Raw genomic sequence first — 20,756 nt, 5'->3', positions numbered from 1 at the left:
TAGGATAGGGCCATACTGGTTCAAAGGACAGGGGTGTATACCAGTTCATAGTACAGGGCCATACTGATCCGTGGGACAGGGCCATACCAATATCTACACTAGACCAGGGGGTCAGCACGTTAATTAGAGTTACTGATGCCCCATAGGGGGGTTTTCTCGCCTGATAACACTGTCTGGTATTAGGGCCAGATTGTTGATTGTCGAGGGGTCATGTGTCAGTTAAAGCCACGAATAAATAATAAAGAGAAATTAAATTGGTTTGCGGCAGAGCAGACAGACCTTTTGCTCATCGGATCGCAGCATTTCCTGCGCACCGGCATTACTGTTACGTTAATAATATATGTAGTCCTGGCAGAACATGTTCAGTAAAAGCTTCCAGGCCTTTGCAACAAAGAGCATTTGTGATTTTCCATCAGTTCCACCTTATATCAGCAAAGTGTTTTCAGGGCAGCCTGCGCTAACTGTGGTCTGATTGTCTTGCTCCAGATCACCTATTCTATTTTAGAAGATCGCAGCGGAGACCATGCTCTGTTCCACATCGATCCCCAGACAGGAGTCATTTACACAGCTGCCGTGTTTGACCAAGGGCTCGTATCTCCTAGAAGTTATGTCGTCGGATGGATCAGAGTCTGCTCGACCTGGAAAACATGGGCAACCCAATTCTGGTGAGGATAATATGGGGTTTATTTTGGCACAGTGGCCTTACTGCTCAACAGAAATGCAGCATACATCCCAAGATCTATTCCTAAATAGTTGCCCACAACCCTCCCCACCCCAAGGTCCTGCCGAGATACCCATACCCCTCCCTACCCCAAGGTCTGATCCTGCTGAGATACCCATGCCACTCCATACCCCAAGGTCTGTTCCTGCTAAGTTGCCCACAAACCACCCCGATGTATCTTAACAAAGCAGTGCCCATAGCCCATAAAACCCCAATGCCTCATCCTGCTGAGGTGCCCATAGCCCTTCATACCCAAGGTCTGATCCTGCTGAGATACCCATACCCTTCCATACCCCAAGGTCTGATCCTGCTGAGATACCCATACCCCTCCATACCCCAACGTCTGATCCTGCTGAGATACCCATACCCCCCTTTACCCCAACATCTGATCCTGCTGAGATACCCATACCCCTCCATACCCCAACGTCTGATCCTGCTGAGATACCCATACCCCGCTTTACCCCAACATCTGATCCTGCTGAGATACCCATACCCCTCCACACCCCAACATCTGATCCTGCTAAAATACCCCAAAGTCTGATCCTGCTGCAGTGCCAGAGGGAGGGTCAATTGTTACGTTGGTAACTCTCAGCCCTGTTACCTCCTCACCTTTTAAATATTTAGGGTTGGGCACACCTGTCAACATGTAAAGAAACCCAGGGATTAACTCATGCAGTTCTGTTCGTATAAAATGACTTTAACCTGCCAGAAGCTAATGCAAATCATGTCACTTTTTGTGTATTTAAATTAAGTTATGCACAAAAAATTAAATGTATTCTTTTATGCAATGCTAATGAAAACTATTGTAGAAGCAGCTTCAGGCTTCACAAACGGCTTAATATCGTGAATTTATAATGGTGTTCAGAAGGATCTACATCCTAACGCTCCTCTGAAGAGCAGCACGGTTTGCAAATGAGAACAAATTAACCCCGATAAAATGCGTTATTGGGGCAATTGGGCCAGAAATAAAAAAATAAAAAAATGAGCCATTGACATGGGGCATCAGTTATACTCGTGTTATCCATTGAAACAAATTCCCGTCCACATTCATCTCATCTTCAAGAGCTTTGGAATAACGCGGCTGTATAAATTGTTTCCGAGCCGCAGGGTCTGTCCGTGGATTGTATGCATATTAGTTTTCCGTGAAGAGACAGATACTTACTTTCTTCTTATTGAAGTTGAAGACGGCGGAGGAATGAGTTCCAACGGTACGGCAACTATTCATGTTCTAGATATCAACGATCACGCTCCGGTGTTCACCCAGGATACGTGGCATGCTACCGTCTGGGAGACAAGTGAAATCACCTCTAACGTCCTTCAGGTGGTGGCAGTAGATGAAGATGATGGAGAAAACGCTTTATTGTCATTTAGCATCGTTGGAGGAGACCCAGGCCACGCATTCACTATTGAAAGCAACCAAAATGAGAAACACGCGATAATTAAACTTAATAAGAAGCTGGATAATGAGATCCCTGAGGAACGGAGATTTAACCTTACCATCGAGGTCCGGAACTGTGATTTTTCTTCAGTTTCCCACTGCCTGATCGAGTTACAGGACTGCAATGACCATCTGTTTTGCAAGTGCCCCCTTTCTTGGAAAATATAACCGTGGGCTCTACCGTTACGCATGTCACAGCTTCTGACGCCGACTCCGAATTAAATGGACAGTTTGCTTATGGCATTCACGCGGAGCCTGATGTCTTCGGTCAGTTTTATGTTGACCAAAGTGGGGCTGTCAAAGTGGTGAAAGCCCTAGACCGGGAGGTGACTTCCCAATACCACCTGGTCATTGTAGCCCCAGACCGGGGTATCCCAGTTCAAACAGGAGGCGCAACTGTCATTCTAGACCTTCTGGATGTTAACGACAACGGGCCAGCATTGGCTGCTCCGTACAAACCTATTGTTTGGGAAAACGCAGTCTGGCCTCAGAGCGTCCATGTCAACGAGACATCGGATTTTTTGTATGCTGTGGATCTGGATACTGCAGAGAACGGAGCCCCGTTTACTTTAACTTTGCCAAATGACCATCAGAATTATATCTTTACGTTCTCTGTCCCAGATGCATTATTTTACATGTTTTGGCTCAGAAATCTAATTTTCTTCTTGTCACCAAGTCTTTAATGACCCTTCCTATCCCCCCCCCCCCCCCGAACATCAGTTTGGTTATACGTACGTTCTCTTGATAAAGAGGCAGGAATAATGTTTGTTTTTAAATTGATTATAGAGACGCGCGGCGAATGGTGGCTGTAAGATAAAGGTCGTTCTAGACACGTCATTTTTTTGCTACAAGATTTATAAATATGAATTTTATATATGTACATAAAATGAATGAATAATTTAAGCATACGAGAGATCGAAACAAAGGAAAAAATAATTAATCTCCTTGCCAAGGACAGACGCGCATGCCCATTCTTATTTTTTTACATTTTTTAAGTAGGCTAATGACATGTAAAATATAAGAGTTGATATTTATTAGATCGCTTTAAATCTGCACAATGAGTTTACATCCAAAAATCCCTCCTGGGAAACGCCGCCAAGTGAAAGTGAGCAGCAACAGCGAATGAATAATCTTTAGGCAACGTTAATGGCTGTCAGAGTTATTTTCATTCCGCGCTTAACTGAGCTAAACAGGAGGGACGTATTGGAAATTAGTCCTAGTTAATTCTCCGGCAGGGCATGCTGATCGTATATTGTACAGTTCCTGACAGCAGAATGTAGGACAAATGATTAAAAATACAGATGGGCACGAATGCAGACATACTTATGAATGTCTTACCATTTTTTCTTGTTTAAAACAGCCGGGTGGTCATCAGTAGAGATTGGGAAGGTCGTTGTGCTGGATGAAGATGGGATATAAAACACTATTCCGCCGTCTCTCAAATACCCAGGTGAGTTCCATGGCTCGAATAACACACGCATTTCATGGTCATTAATGCACTTCACTATTGACACGCAATGGGTTATAGGTTGACCATGTCGGCCGGTGGCTGACCAGTTGCTTAAAGAGGTCTCAGAGAAGTTGATGGATATTTATTCATCAATCCAGAGGTAAATTGGAATACTCTGTCATGACAAGTGTTTGAGATGTCAGACTTTGATCATTCAGGTGGATCACTGCTAAGGTAGGACGATCTTTAGTGCCGGTCTATAAGGTGTATGAAGGAACTGGATGACACGTCTGGTGTATGAAGGATTGAGCAGACGTGTCTGGTGTATGAGGGAGATAGATGTGTCTGATAAATGACGGAGTGAGAGGACATGTAGTATAAGAGAGGAAGTAGACGTGTCTGGTGTATAAGAGAGGGAGAAGACGTGTCTGGTGTATGAGGGAGAGAAAAGTTGTGTCTGGTGTATGAGGGAGAGAGAAGACGTGTCTGGTGTATGACGGAGCAAGAAGACGTGTCTGCTGTATGAGGGAGAGAGATGATGTGTCTGGTGTATGAGGAAGCGAGCAGACATCTCTGGTGTATGAGGGAATGGGATGACATGTCTGGTGTATGACGGAGCAAGAAGACATGTCTAGTGTATGAGGGAGAGAGAAGACACGTCTGGTGTATGAGGGAACGGGATGACACGTCTGGTGTATGAGGGATTGAGCAGACGTGTCTAGTGTATGAGGGAGATAGATGTGTCTGATGAATGACGGAGTGAGAGGACATGTCAGTTGTATAAGAGAGGTAGTTGACGTGTGGTGTATAAGAGAGGGAGAAGACATGTCTGGTGTATGAGGTAGAGAAGAGATGTGTCTGGTGTATGAGGGAGAGAAGAGATGTGTCTGGTGTATGAGGGAGAGAAGAGATGTGTCTGGTGTATGAGGGAGAGAAGAGATGTTTCTGGTGTATGAGGGAGAGAAGAGATGTGTCTGGTGTATGAGGGAGAGAAGAGATGTGTCTAGTGTATGAGGGAGAGAAGAGATGTGTCTAGTGTATGAGGGAGAGAACAGATGTGTCTGGTGTATGAGGGAGCCAAAAGACATGTCTGGTGTATGAGGGAGTGAGCAGTCGTGTCTGGTGTATGAGGGAGAGAACAGATGTGTCTGGTGTATGAGGGAGAGAACTGAGGTGTCTGGTGTATAAAAGAGGGAGAAGACATGTCTGGTGTATGAAGGAGAGAAGAGATGTCTGGTATATGAGGGAGCGGGATGACATGTCTGTTGTATATGAAAGGGATGGGACAACTTGTGTTGTCTTTTTAATGAGGGAGAGAGAAGACGTGTCTGGTGTATGAGGGAGAGAGAAGACGTGTCTGGTGTATGAGGGAGTGAGAAGACGTGTCTGGTGTATGAGGAAGCGAAAAGACATGTATGATATATATATATTTATTTTTTTTCCTTGCTCCCTCATACACAACACGTCTTCTCCCTCCCTCATAAACCAGACATGTCTTCTCGCTCCCTCATATACCAGACATGTCTTCTCTCTCCCTCATCCACCAGACACATCTGCTTGCTACCTCATACGCCAGATATGTCTTCTCCCTTTCTTATACAACAGACACGTCTTCTCACTCCCTCATAAACCAGACACGTCTTCTCGCTCCCTCATACAACAGACACGTCTGCTCTCTCCCTCATATACGAAACATGAATTCTCCCTCTTTCATACACCAGACATGTCTTCTCTCTCCCTCATACACCAGACACGTCTTCTCTCTCCCTCATACACCAGACACGTCTTCTCTCTTCCTCATACACCAGACACGTCTTCTCTCTCCTTCATTCACCAGACACGTCTTTTCTCTCCCTCTTACACCAGACACATCTTTTCTCTCACTCATCCACCAGACATGTCTTCTCTCACCCTCATACACCAGACACGTCATCTTGCTCCCTCATACACCAGACATGTCTTCCCTCTCCCTCATACACGAGACACGTCTTCCCTCTCCCACATACAGCAGACACATATTCTCTCCCCCTCAAACACCAGACACGTCTTCTCTCTACCTCATACAGCAGACATGCCTTCTCCCTCTCTTATACAATAGGCACGTAATCTCGCACCCTCATACACCAGGCACGTAATGTCGCACCCTCATACACCAGACGTGTCTTCTCACTCCCTCATACACCAGACATGTCTTCTCTCTCTCTCATCCACCAGACACATCTGCTTGCTACCTCATACGCCAGCTATGTCTTCTCCCTTTCTCATACAACAGACATGTCATCTTGCTCCTCAAACACCAGACATGTCTTCTCGCTCCCTCATAAACCAGACACGTCTTCTCGCTCCCTCGTAAACCAGACACATCTTCTCTTTCGCTCATACACCAGACACGTCTTCTCTCTCCCTCATACACCAGACACGTCTTCTCTCTCCCTCATACACCAGACACGTCTTCTCTCTCCCTCATACACGAGACACGTCTTCTCTCTCCCTCATACACGAGACACGTCTTCCCTCTCCCTCATACACGAGACACGTCTTCCCTCTCCCTCATACAGCAGACACATATTCTCTCCTACTCAAACACCAGACACATCTTCTCTCCCCCTCATACACGTCTTCTCTCACCCTCATACACCAGACACGTCTTCTCTCTACCTCATACAGCAGACGTGCCTTCTCCCTCTCTTATACAATAGGCACGTAACCTCGCACCCTCATACACCAGACGTGTCTTCTCACTCCCTCATACACCAGACATGTCTTCTCTCTCTCAAATGCAACAGATACATCTGCTTGCTACCTCATACGCCAGCTATGTCTTCTCCCTTTCTTATACAACAGACATGTCATCTTGCTCCCTCATACACCAGACATGTCATCTTGCTCCCTCATACACCAGACATGTCTTCTCGCTCCCTCATACACCAGACATGTCTTCTCGCTCCCTCATAAACCAGACACGTCTTCTCGCTCCCTCATAAACCAGACACGTCTTCTCGCTCCCTCATAAACCAGACACGTCTTCTCTTTCGCTCATACACCAGATACTTCAGCTCACTCCCTCATACATCAGACATGTCTTCTTGCTCCATAAGACATGTCTGGTGTATGAGGGAGCAAGAAGACATGTCTGGTGTATGAGGGTGAGAGAAGACGTGTCTTTTGTATGATAAAGAGAGAAGATGTGTCTGGTGTATGAGAGAAGATGTGTCTGGTGTATGAGGGAACAAACAGACGTGTCTGGTGTATGAGGGAGAGAGCAGACGTGTCTCTTGTATAAGAGAGGGAGAATACATGTCTGATATATGAGGGAGCAAGAAGACATGTCTGATATATGAGGGAGAGAGTTGAAGTGTCTGGTGTATGAGGGAGAGAGAAGACGTGTCTGGTGTATGAGGGAGAGAGAAGACGTGTCTGGTGTATGAGGGAGAGAGAAGACGTGTCTGGTGCATGAGGGAGAAAGAAGACGTGTCTGGTGTATGAGGGAGAGAGACGAAGTGTCTGTTGTATGAGGAAGAGAGAAGATGTGTCTGGTGTATGAGGGAAGATGTGTCTGGTGTATGAGAGAAGACGTTTCTGCTGTATGAGAGAGTCAGCAGACGTGTCTGGTGTATGAGGGAATGAACAGACGTGTCTGGTGTATAAGGGAACAAACAGACATGTCTGGTGTATGAGGGAGAGAGACGACATGTCTGGTGTATGAGGGAGAGAGACGACATGTCTGGTGTATGAGGGAGTGAGCAGACGTGTCTGTTGTATAAGAGAGGGAGAATACATGTGTGATATATGAGGGAGAGAGCTGAAGTGTCTGGTGTATGCAGAGCCGGCCTTAAGTATTCTGGTGCCCTGTGCGGACTACTCTTCTGGCGCCACCCCCATCCCCTTCTCACTGCCCCTCCCCCCACTCTGCCCCTTCTCACTGACCCCCCCCCTTCTCACTGCCCCCTCCTCTGCCCCTTCTCCCTATCCTTACTTACCTCGTTGCCGGAGTCCTGCGGTGGAAGGCAGGCTCCCCTGTTGCCATGGCGCCCTGTGCGGCCGCACAGGTCGCACACCCCTAAGGCTGGCCCTGGGTGTATGAAAGAGAGAGAAGACGTGTCTGGTGTATGAGGGAGAGAGAAGACGTGTCTGGTGTATTAGGGGGAGAGAAGACGTGTCTGGTGTATTAGGGGGAGAGAAGACGTGTCTGGTGTATGTGGGAGAGAGAAGACGTGTCTGAGGAAGATAACATTGCATTGACAGTTTTTTTCTGTAGGTATTTTTGGTTGAACCAAAACAAAGCGACAATCCTAATGACCGAGAGACCTCTGCAGGGAACGTACAACCTCAATATTACGGTTTCTGACGGTGTGTGGCCAGATACCTTCTCTACAATCAAAATGTATGTACAAGAGATTGGAAGTGACGCCTTCCGCAGCTTGGTGTCTCTGAGAGTCACAAGTAAGTAATAAGTCGTGCGGAGGGGTCTCAGGTAGATTCTTGTAGGACTCCGCTGGGACATTTGATGGGAAGACTGCCTGGTTTGACCATCATAGAGTTTGCACTAGATAAAGAAGTGATGTACAGGTCACCAGAGCAACATATATATGTAACCATTTCCCTGGACTCCTTTACATTGTACCATGAAGACATTAAAATGATGTAGTATCCCTGCATAGGGATAAAAGGAAATGGTGGGACAGGAACACTCTTGGCATTAAGTGACCCCTGTCCTACTCAGTGCATAACCCCAATTCTCTTCCCCGCTCCTATCTGGGTAAATATGTTACTATCTCTGCTTCTCAGTCACAACTTTTTAACCCGCATTTTAGGCATTACAGCAGAGGAATTCATCGAGAAGGATGAGTTTGGAGTCAGCAGACGTGACCCGCTCCAGGCCGACGTGGCAGCTGCCCATCCCAGCCATATCCACATCTTCAGTGTGGTGAATGCAGAGGATAACGCGACCGACGTGACATTTTCAGTATGCGGAGCTGCCTCCTGCCACAAACCCGAGATCTTACGGAGCTTATTGACAGCCCAGAGAGAGAAGGTATGGACAGAGTGTTTATGGCGTTATTACTGAGTAAGAATAACGCTGGCTGTCTCTTAAAATTAATGATATTACAAAACGCAGAATATTTATCAGCCTCATGATATCTAGATGTATCCTGTTTGTCTTTCAGAGTTTTGTGGAAATAATTCACTTTATTTTGAATCTCTGAGGGTACAACCGGGGGTTTATTACTTTATAACAAAAGTAAAGCTCTAAGAGTGATGCGTTTTAATCATCTTTATCTGCGTTTGTTGTGGGAGGGAGCTGGTCCTGGGGTGCCTAATGGCAACAGAACTGTGATGGTGTCTAGATAAGTTTTTGGTGCCGTCTTAACTGAGTTTTTTTGTATTCTTCTCAATGACAGATCCGATCAGTTCTGAAGGAAAGGAGTTCCCAAGTATCCATTGAGTTCTGTTCGCAGGATGGCGGGTGCACAATCCATGGCGCAGTCAGCAGATCCCCGCCTCTTGTGGGTGGCGGTAGCGCATCTTTAGTCTCAATTCCCCAAGTCAGAAACATGTCCTGCACAGAAACAATTTTACCAGAGCTGTTATTCTCTGCCCCAAAACCCTTGCCTGAATGGTGGGACTTGCACTTCGACTCTCACCGGTTACAGGTAGGCAGATTCTCTGGACTATGTTCCCGTGTGACTTATCCCTTACATCACCAACTTCAGACAGTCTACCTTTGGAACTAAAATGTTTCCGTTTGTTTTTCTAGGTGTCACTGTTTGACTTTGGGCCACGCTGCCAGCAGACTCAGAACATTTCACGATAACGGCTATGCATGGATTCATCCTATCGGCCATTACTCGGACAGCCATCTATCGCTGGAGTGCGTAAGCGACAGCACAGATGGATTACTACTACACAGCAGAGCGTCAAGAGACTGTAAGAACTTCATCGCAGTTGGTGAGTATCAGGAAAGGGTGTAGAGAGGAGGAGGAGCAGCATCAACTACTAGAGAGCAGAGGCAGAGCACCTTCTCTTCCTTATATTGTATAGTTATTTTATATGGTTATTAAATAGTTATATACCCTCAGATGCTTTCTTAGGCACAAGAGAAGCGTGTTAGTTTCTTTTTGTGCTTTAATTGATTCAAACTGAGAAGAAATCGAGAACTAAACCACTTTTATTGAATGTCCACACAGTACAATACAGAGAGTCAAATCACAAGTACAATGCAAAGAGTAACAAATCACAAGTAAATCACGAGTAGCAAATCACAAGTCAAAATGTAACAAGTACAGTGCAATGAGTAACAAATTACAAGGCTTAGAGATAAATACAATTATGAAGTCATGAGTAACATTAAGTGAAAGTAAAAGTAAGCCTACATTGACAATAATCACAGTTGAATTACATTCTTAGTCTGCTCCGGGTCCAGCCACACTGCTGTTAATGGGGTTTTGTTTCCATTCCCAAAGAGATTACAAGGGGTCGGCTCCTTCTCATCTTCAGACAAGACCTGACCACGCTGAGGCTTGGCTTTCCAGAGCAGGTGAACGTTACAGAGGGAGAATGGCATCGGATAGACCTGCGCATAAAAGATAAAGTAAGTTAATTATCACATTGTGAGCCAGACATGTAATTAATGCAGCCACAGGAAAGCTTAAATATTCTCCTTTACTCACAGAAGTAGAATGAAGGCAAATCTTTAAGAGCAGACACAGAGCTGCATTATACTCAACTAACTGACCCTCAGCTAACGCTACATGGAACATAACCAAGACAAGTCACACCAAATACACAACAATTCGAGTCGCACGCAGTCAAATTTACTTAAGGAAAATGTCAACGTCGGGCAGTCAGGGAAGATGAATTACTGACTTCATTTACTTCGGTGCAGGGAGTCAGCCTGACTCTGGATCACTGCCGCACGGCTTTGATAAATGACAGAGGGGATCGGAGGAAAGCTACTTACAGAGGATCGAACGAGTTGTGAAGTCCACGTAGTCATCATGCAGGACAGAAGGTATGAAGCACACGGACGGCTTGGGCGGGAGATCAGGGCTGACTTTACTGCAGTCACAGACGATAAACCGGGATTAATGCCTAGCGGCTGCTCCACTGGGTTTGCAGTCTGCGTGGATGAAGAGAAAGGAAGTGTTGAAGAATCATGACAATTTTTATGCATGTTTAATATTATCTGCAGTAGTAAAGCCCCACACCACGTGTTACTGTGACCCGTGTCTGATATGCATGCCATTCTCTGCAGGTTTTGGGAGCCGGATACCGTTCTGCAGCTCGGAGGCGTTAAGCAGTCATCTACTCGTTCCCACAATCTCCTTCCGCACAAACCCTTTAAAGGCTGTCTCCGCAACATCGTTCTTAATAAGCAGGTAATGACTTTCTATCACGCAGAGTATCGCTTACCTCTTACTGCAGACGGCTGCTCTGTAGTGGACGTGGGAGCTGCGGATGCATCTGGTAAACTGGATCAGCTTCGGTACTTTGGGGGTCACTGAGCAGAGGGACGCGGTATAACCAGGTGGGTTAGGATAGTCATGGCCGGTATCACGTAGGACAGAGGTTGGTAATGATTCCTATAAGACACGAATAAATGAGAGTTTTGATTAGTAACGTATATTACCAATATTCAGTAACATACAACTCGCAGATATGCAGCCGGACTGCACGAGGAGTCAGGTCAATAGACATTCTAAGGGTAACAAAGGGTAACTAAACCGTAAGAACACAACCGGTAGCGGGGTCCGTATCAAAGCTTTCCACAGAGTTATCTGAGCTACTTTGTGCTGACCTGCAGAATGATATCTAATAATTTTCTTTATGGGGTGTGTGTTTCCTTTAACACAGGTGTATGATCTAGCGGCACGCTGGAGGCCGTTAATAGTTCCCCAGGCTGTGCGAGGAAGGGTACAGCTTGCTCATCACCCGCACCCTGCGACTCTCCTTGCGTCAGTGACCCCCGGACCCCCAGCTGTGATTGCCCACCAGCTCACCAGGACTGTAGAAAAGGTACAGGTTTGGCTTTCACCGATGTGCTCACGGGTAATAACTCTACAAGAACATTAAAAGGAGAGAAACCTGAATTAATGGTTCCGCCACCTCGCTGATATCACAATGTCTCCCAATATACAAATGTGTTTTATATTAAGCCATTTAGAAGAAGTGCTATTTTTCATGCCAATATTTATGTTATATTAAAGAGACTCACCTGAACCAGGACATCTTTGTGAATGCCCAGAGTATAGTGTAGATTATTGGAAAATGGGGAGTCGCGGTGCGATCATCAAGGAATCCATTCGAATGTTTGGGGCCAAAGCTCCGCCAGAATGGACTCTTCATACATCACATCTGAACGCTCTGCCACCGCCTGGTGCTCTGCGGGGCGATCATTTCTGTATCATAGTGAATAGCGTAATCTGCATTATATACTCATCGTTTTGCAGATGTCCACGAACACTTCTTCCATCCTGGAGGCCACATCCAGTACCTGCTCCCTCATGCTCTCCATCCGCAGCGCACACATTTTCAGGCAACGTTTAGAACACGCAACGCCGACAGCATCATCCTGCGTTTGTCTTCTAAGGACCGGAGCGAATCCATCCACCTGCAGGTACCAAACAGCATGAAGTCCACACCTTGACATGCGCCATGCTGCACGTTGGGTAGAGTCGCGTCCACATCTGAAGCTCCCGATTCAGAGCAGCTGGTAGATGGGACAGCTTTAGGGTCATTGTATTTCAGCGTTCGCTGCGAGAGCCCAGAGTTCTCAACTGTTAGGTGGTCCGGGTCCGCAGCAATGGCGAGCAGCCTGTAGATCATAGCGGAGCTTCAGCACCCGATGGTTCAGCATGACCCGGGGATCTAACGGCACAGTTTGTTTTGTCGAGGTGAGGCATGGGCTTCTAACAGTCTCCTACAATCTCGGAGAGTGGAACAAAGCTGGCTTGGAAAGGATGCAGAACGAGTTCACGCTTCGCTTTAATGGAGGAGGGGAGCACAGAGAGACGACAGCAGCTCACAGGACCTACAAAAATTAAAGTCGTTCCGAGATGCGCGACTCTGGGAAGCATCAACCAATCGGGTTATCAAGGTAAAAAAACAATAGTTACAGATAGTAAGCGTTTACGCTTTCACAACAATGAGCTTCAATAAAACTAAAAGCATTTCTAGTGAATGTAAGAGTAGAAGCGATCTGTAAATCCATGGGGTATAAAGACTCTCCCTGCCCGTCATTACCTGGAATACACCATACAATGCTGAATTCTCACTGTCCCACCATGCGCTGATCTCCAATTCCTTCTGTGTAATCAGGATGCATAAAGAACGCGAGACTGAACGGCTACCGCCTGCCCATGGAGTGCATCTCAGACGTCTGTAGCAGCGGCTGCTTTGTCTGCGTTGATCTATGGATGAGCCACGAATGCAGGTATCACCCAACGCGTGCTGGGGTCACAAGACTTTGTGAGACAGAGCTTTGGGGTCTTACCTTGTGCTTTCTAAGCATTCCCAGTTAAGCTGCACTCCGTACACCGCATTCACTCCTCTCGATTGTTAAACCAGCACTCCCATGTGTGGAGGGATAATGAGAATCGTTGTCCTGTATAAAAGAAAAACATTTTGAAACACTTTGTTTATCCAGCGCTGGAAGTCCTACCAAGGGTGGATCAGGGCAAGTTAAGATTGGTAGCAACCCTGTTATTCATGATGGATCAAGAAAAAGCATTAAAATATAAAAAATATTCCGTACCTTGCATGCTTCAAGAGGATCATTGTTGTGTCTCCATTCGCAGCGCTGATTGTCGGAATTCTGTTGTGGTCTCGCTGGAAGAGGAGGAAGACCATAAACCAAGGAGTTTATCACGTATCCTGGGCATAGCCAGGACCTTGAGGACACCAGAAAAAACATCTTCCATTACAACGAATAAGGCGGCGGCACGAAGACCACGTGAGTAAAGAGTTTGTGGGATACAATGTTACATTTTTTATATGTAGTTTGTAGCAAGTTTAAGACTTTGGTCCACTCACCAACTAATACCAACCATGGACAATTACAGGCCGATAACAGGTGGGAGCTGCTGCTGATCCTGGAATTCTGATACAATCCGTACTCCATACGCCTTAAGCCGCTTCATACACAGCTGAACAGTTAAAGGGATAATTGCCTTGTGTAACGAGATGGAATGTTTTAATTACCTAATCACACTCAAAATACATTTATGGGGGGGGGTAGGCAAGCACAGATTTGGTGCAGGACGGGTTAAATTGGATGAATGCTCGTTTGGTTCGTTCGTCTGTCTCAGCGAGTTGCCAATCAGTTTTAATTCGAGTGAATGTTCTCTGCAGGACGCATTCAACGCGACAGAGCTCCAGCTGTGTGATAGGAGCAGCGCCGCGCACGCTTTCTGCAGGAAGACCGGAGGGCTTCATGGAAATGGTCCCTTAAGCTGCGATTCCGAGACGTCTGTCAGCCGTGTCGGAGCGGAGCAGTTTTACCAGCGGAGATTTCGGCCGATACTTCTACGACGCGTTCCAAGAAGCTGCCTACATCCAGCAAGCGCTTTCATGCGACAGCTTAAAGGTCTATCACGTGGAAGGAGACGGCTCCCCGGCGGGCAGCCTCAGCACGCTGGCGTCGTCCGGAGCCGAGGGGGACGTGGAGGAGCAAAGTTTGTGACTCTCTCTAAACTGTACTCTTACACGGACGCCGATGATCTGCAGTGAAAGAGCAATGATTGGGAAAGACATCCTATGCTTTTGGCAGAGACTTGCGGTGATAACATTGAGGATTGTGCACCCAAAGCAACAATGGTTTGATCTGGAGAAGCTGCAGAAATAAAGGAGAGAAAGCGGACCAAAGAGCTTACAGTCTAACCCGTGGTATCCCCTCGCTCACCTTGGGACCGAGTCCGCCAAGTCTGAAGATGTCCAGAACAGCAGCGAACAGGTCTGCAAACCTAGAGCCAGGACAAGAAGCTTGCATTAGTTCTCTAGTTACCCTTTATACCCCCGCGTGACTCCAATTAACGTCTGATCACCGCACCCCTATCAAAGCTTTAACGAGCTCCATCCGGGACTGGGATTCTATTTCCTTACGAGGGCCCAATAAGGATAGAGGATTCATTTCATTAACATTACGGGGCTCACTCGGCCCACCCACGTGACCCCCTGTTCATGCCTTACCGCCGGCATGCATTCACCTGTGCCAAAGCCTCAGCTCCCTCTTCTGTTTTCACCCTTTAAAGATTGAAATAAACTCAGTAAAACGATTTGGCTCTTTGTCCTCAATTTGTAGTAAAACATTGTTAGGGGCCGGCAATTAAAACAAACCATGGAAACAATTGGAGACCACCCCAAAACTTCATGAGGCCATTTTTTGCTGCACATGGTACATTCCAGCCCCAATATTTGTTTTATATAGCACCATCATATTTAGTAGCGCCGTACAATGGCTAGACAGGGTATAAGCCGTATGTAACAATTTGACTTAAAACACAGGTGAGGAGGGCCCGCTTGTGTTAATAGGGGGCAAACCCTGCATTTTCAAAGTATATTTGACACATTTCAAATAAAAAATATATATAGAAAACCGCTTCTAACAGGATTATGGCCCTTGAGAGCTCCTGTATACTGCGAAAGAGCATCTGAAAGCATGAAATTAACCATTTAAGTAACCAAACTACTGAAAAACTTATGTAACACAAAGAAATTACTTTCACAGCATTAGGTAACAAAAGGCAAATGAACTTGTACCAAAAAACTATGCATACCCTGACTATGTGAGACACTCTGTGACTGAAAGAAACGATCTTTGCTTCTGGGGGGTAGATCAAGAGGGCTGCATTCATTTCAAAATCACAGAATTCACAAACCTTTGCCGGTCAATCTCCAAGCTCAAGACCAGAGCATCAGCTCCACAGGACCAACACAAAGTTCTGGCTGGAAGACTGGAGAAACGCCCGGGTTAAATAGACTTTTGATTGAGGAAATGAGGTACAGGTGTGAGTCAGGAACAGGCAGACATCTTATGACCATGGAGAGGTAAATAGTACAAAATATATGTAGATATAGCTTGTTTCATGGCAAAACAGCAAAAAGTCTAGTTGTCTTGTGGCGTAATGGTGATTCTATTCCTGGTAAATATATATTATTATAGCGGCTGCGCGTATATCTAAGTCTTCAGAGTAGGTGAATTTGAGTTTATCTATTATGGACGAATGCACTTGGGATGTAGAAATAGTGAGACAAACTATAGCATTGGGAATGCTGTTCTGCCAGTGACAGCAGACAACAGGGATTTAGAGTAATAATTACTGATGACTTAAAGGTAAGCAGACAATGCCATAAAGCGTTGCAAAAAGCAAGCAGGGTGCTGGGTTGTATAACAAGAGGCGTTGGTAGCAGGAAGAGTTTCTGCCTTGTATTGTAAATTATAAATCATCCAAAATGTTATACAAGGAAACATGCTTCTCTACGTATATATTTTGTGCTGTTCCAATAGCATGAGCATCCTGCCATCGTGTACTATTCACCATACATCAACGGGCCCATCAGGAAATACTACTTTACAGAAAGGGTAGTGGATGCATGCAATCACCATACAGGAGAAGTGGTAGATGTTAATACAGTGAAGACATTTAAGCAAGCATGGGATAGGTATAGGGCTAAGCTAGATATAGGATGAGGCCAGATACTAAGGAAAGGATTCAGAGGTTGGGCAGACTGGATGGGCCGAATGCTTCTTATCTGCCGTCACTTTCTATGTTTAACACAGGCAGCCAGAAGGGACCCTTGCGCTCTCTCGGAAACTTTACTAAAGGAGCCAGTCGAGATTGGGTGCTCATTGACTCTTACTATTAGGTCCCTCAACATCGACATCCCTCACATCACAGTGTAACAAAATACACATCCTGACTGTAAGCAACGTCCACCATCCATTATATTTCCAGAATATGAACTTCACTTCCTAATCACAAATTCACCCGGCTTTTTGCAATCCATTTATTAAATGCAAGGTTTTTTTGTAATATAAATAAAAAAAAGGACATATCTCTTACTAATAAAGCTTTTCGACACGCGGGGATTAGAACCAGCAACCCTTTGCATGGAAGGTTGATCGCTCACCATTATGCCACATGGCAGTCACACAAACAATTCTGTTTCACATTTATATACCGGCTCCGTGATCCAGGCACAGGCAGGCATTATATATCCACGGGGAGCAGGACCATTTGTAAGAACCGTGTGGTGTGATGGTTAAGTGGGCTGTCTATGATGTGCAGGGTTGTTGGTTTGATTCCTCCAGATTGTGTTTGAGGAAAAAAACTGCTATGTGAATATATAATTAGCTGCATGCACTGATTATTTTTTTTTTCAGCACAAAATATCTTTAGATAACGGCATAAAAACAGGTGCCTTATCTCGTGATTCAATTCCCATGAGTCCTGACATACACAAACACACCATCACACACAAACACAAACATACTCATACACAACCACACCGACTCATGCGCTCAACCTAAGGCCGACACCACCACCACAGACACCACTACTGTTAGGGCTCATGGGAATTGAACCAGCAACCTTTTGTATGGTGCATAGGACACCTGACCATTGTGCCACCCACGTGGCCAAGAATTTCCACTTTCCATAGTCCTCTTATCCTCACATGCATTCGTTCTAAAACTTATATATATTTACATAAGTCAAGCTGGGGGAACGAACCTGTAACCTTCTGTATCAGAGGATTTACACCTAACCTTTGCGCCACCACATAGTTGGAAACTTTTTCCCCCCACAGATATATTACACTCGCCTGCCGCCCCTACGCACATCTCCTCAGGAACAGGCAGGCTTTATACGCCAAATGGGGAGACAAAGTGCATAACAGCGTTGTGGCATTGTGGTTAGGTGGGATGCCTACAAAGGACAAGGCTTCTGGCTCCACACCTAAGGGTTCTTGTACCGTGTGGTTGTGTAAATACGAACACAGCCGCTCTAACTTATACACAGCTCACAAAAGTATTTTGTCTTACATTTTTAGAGCAAATATTTTTACAAGTCAGGTGTCTTATCGACTGTTTTATACTTTCCACGATTCCTGATTTACACAGCCACTCAAACACATACACACACACCAACACCACAATGTTTATTTGAGCTATCCCTGAACTGTAAGGAGGGAGGAAAAAGGAGAGAGGTGCAGCTTAGTGAATGAGGGGACAAAGGGACTCTGGGGATGATTATGGGGGAGAGGACCCCCCAAAGTTACAGTATGGTCAGAACGAGGAAAGACTGCATTAACTCTCACCGTCTTCGCTTAGCCAGTGCGGCAAATATTTTATTTTGAGTTGTGGGAGCAGAGGGAGTGATTGCATGCTAGGGGGTGTGGAAGGCCCAGGTTTTGTTACAAACATTGCACTGTTACCAGTGTTTAATATATTACTGTACTTGTTTGCACTTGCACATAAACAATCTCTAATTAAAACTATCGGTAGTTGTTTGTTACAAGATGTTTTCCTTCCTTCCTTCCTTCCTTCCTTCCTTCCTTCCTTCCTTCCTTCCTTCCTTCCTTCCTTCCTTCCTTCCTTCCTTCCTTCCTTCCTTCCTTCCTTCCTTCCTTCCTTCCTTCCTTCCTTCCTTCCTTCCTTCCTTCCTTCCTTCCTTCCTTCCTTCCTTCCTTCCTTCCTTCCTTCCTTCCTTCCTTCCTTCCTTCCTTCCTTCCTTCCTTCCTTCCTTCCTTCCTTCCTTCCTTCCTTCCTTCGCCAGAGTAATTGTGTGCACAGGGAGCCTGAACATTCTAAACTTAACCTTCAAACAGGGGGCGGAACCCAACTTTGATTGAGGTCAGCTGTCATTCAATTCGTTAAATGGAGTCGTTAAAGCTTTGATAGGGGTGCGGTGATCAGACGTTAATTGGAGTCACGCGGGGGTATAAAGGGTAACTAGAGAACTAATGCAAGCTTCTTATTTAGACATAATACATCTTTAACCAAAACAGTGCACTGCTAATAATCTTAAACATAACCGTACATTAACCCTAAGCTATTTTTTAGTTCTTGTCGCACATTTTTCCATTCGCATACCTGCCAACACACCCAACATTTTTGTGGACAGTCCTGCTTTTATCCAGTTCTGTCCCATCAAATTTAGCTAAACTAGGTATACTAGTGCACGTAGGTAGGTATAGCTGGGTAGGGTAGCACTACAACGTTAAATAAATATAATAAAGTAAACAATAAATATAACTTTAAAATAAAATTAAATAATTCATTTGTTGATGCCAGACGAGCCCCCTTCCGGCGACTAATAGAGTCGCACACACGTACCTTCACGGCGCGAACGCATCTGCTGCTGCGGCTCCGATGTGTTCTTAACCACGTATTAACCCCTGCTACGCAGCCGGGAGAAAACGAAGATGAAACGAGCACGAAGAATGTCCGCGAATATTCGCCCGTTCCTGTCTTCTTTTCGGGCGAATATTCGTGGACATTCTTCGTGCCCGTTTCATCTTCGTTTTCTCCCGGCTGCGTAGGAGAGAAAAAACGCCATGAAAAAGCCATGTGGGTTTATTGCCTTGGCGTTTTTTATGGCGTTTTTTCCACAGTTACAATGCAGAGGATGGACCCAGTATCTGTGTGTCCTACGAGAAATAGGCTGAAAACAAACAGTTTCACACAAAACAAAGTCCTGGACTGGTTCATTTTGAATTTTACACCATTTGGAACAAACATACCATTACAAACAAACATACCCGACGCATCAACTGGATCCTGCGTGCCAAAAGCAACAGCAAACAATTTGCACCATCATTTGGGGCCAATCTTCCCAGAGGAGCAGACATTCGAAATAAAGCATGCCTTACAAACCACAGAAAAGAGACAAAAGGGTCTACCAAGTAAATGACATCAGGAGAGGGCAGATACTTGCCATTTATCCTAATCCCTTTTAGCTGGGTGAAACTTCTAACTTGTAATGGCTGGAAAAACTGCCTAAGGTCAAAAAAAGCAATTTCCACAGAAAGGCTAAAACGCCAGAAAAAACTCCAGAAAAAACGCCAAAACGCAGGTAAATGCAGTGGCAGTTTTCTTGGCGTTTTTCCTGGCGTTTTTCATCAAGAAAAAAACGCAGGACAAAAACCCAAGTGGAAACCTAGCCTTACGAAGATTTTTTCCCCCCTGAAGACGAACACGAAGAGCTCCCTGGTGCCCAAGTCTAATCGTTATAGTGGATCTGTGTATTTGTATCATTTTATACTTGGTGCATATGATTATATGTGGAGCAGGCAGACATCGTATGCATTGCTAACCATATAAAAGTATTTTGGTTCTAAACTCCATGAAAGCTGGATCTACATGTGTAGCGCGTCTGCATGTTCTTCTTATGTTTTTAGAGGGGGTCCGTATGAGTAAATATAGAGCAGGTGGGCGGGCCAACACCCTGTGGTGGTGTGGCGTAACGGTTAGGTGTATCGCCTAAACTGTGACTGGTTTCTGGTTCAAACCCGCTTTGCTCCCGTAGGTAACTGTATAGTGCTTCTAACCCCCTTCGCTTCGTGGCTAATTTATTTCTAATGTTTTTAGAGTCGGGAGATATTAGTATATGTGGAGCCGGTGGGCACCCATCTCCTGTAATGGAATGGCGTGATGGTTAAGTGAATTGTGTAACGTGTGGCTGGCTGCTGGTTCTCACCCGTCGGTCTGCTGTATGAGCTGATTTCTAATCTTTTAGAGCGGGTACATGAGAGTATTGTGCTGTGGAAACAGCAGCCAGCAAAGATCAATTTGCGCCGGTGGTGTAGATGTTAGGTGCCTTACCCACCACCCAAAACGCTACCGGTTCTAGTCTCCGTGAAACCCATGTTGATGTGTGCAACATGTCCGTGTGTTTTCTTTTAATGTGTTTAGAGGGGTATATATGAGTATATGTGGGGCAGGGGAAGTTCAGGAGGCATGCTGCTTCGTGGTGTAACGGTTAGGTGCGTCACCTACCGTTTCTCTTGTTGTTGGTTCTAACCCCCTTAACTCCTGTCGGTAACTTGATGTTGGCTTGAATGTTTTTTTTCTTAAGTGTTTAGAGTGGGGTACATAAGAGTATTTGGGGGACAATCCGTCAAGTCATAACCAGCCGCAGTGGTAGGTT

At 45.6% G+C, this 20,756-nt stretch overlaps 1 pseudogene; it reads left to right on the top strand.

Moving 5' to 3' along the window:
- The window catches only part of LOC149298465 (neural-cadherin-like), a 37,039-nt pseudogene extending 27,615 nt beyond the window's left edge, over positions 1 to 9,424 (top strand).
- The last annotated feature ends 11,332 nt before the right edge of the window (positions 9,425 to 20,756 follow it).

The sequence above is a fragment of the Sceloporus occidentalis genome, unplaced genomic scaffold, assembly GCF_023333645.1.
Source record: "Sceloporus occidentalis isolate IW3139 unplaced genomic scaffold, rSceOcc1.0.p SCAF_32, whole genome shotgun sequence".
Lineage (NCBI taxonomy): Eukaryota > Metazoa > Chordata > Lepidosauria > Squamata > Phrynosomatidae > Sceloporus > Sceloporus occidentalis.
The sequence above is the reverse complement of the archived record's forward strand: the minus strand, read 5'-3'. Positions and strand labels throughout refer to the sequence as shown.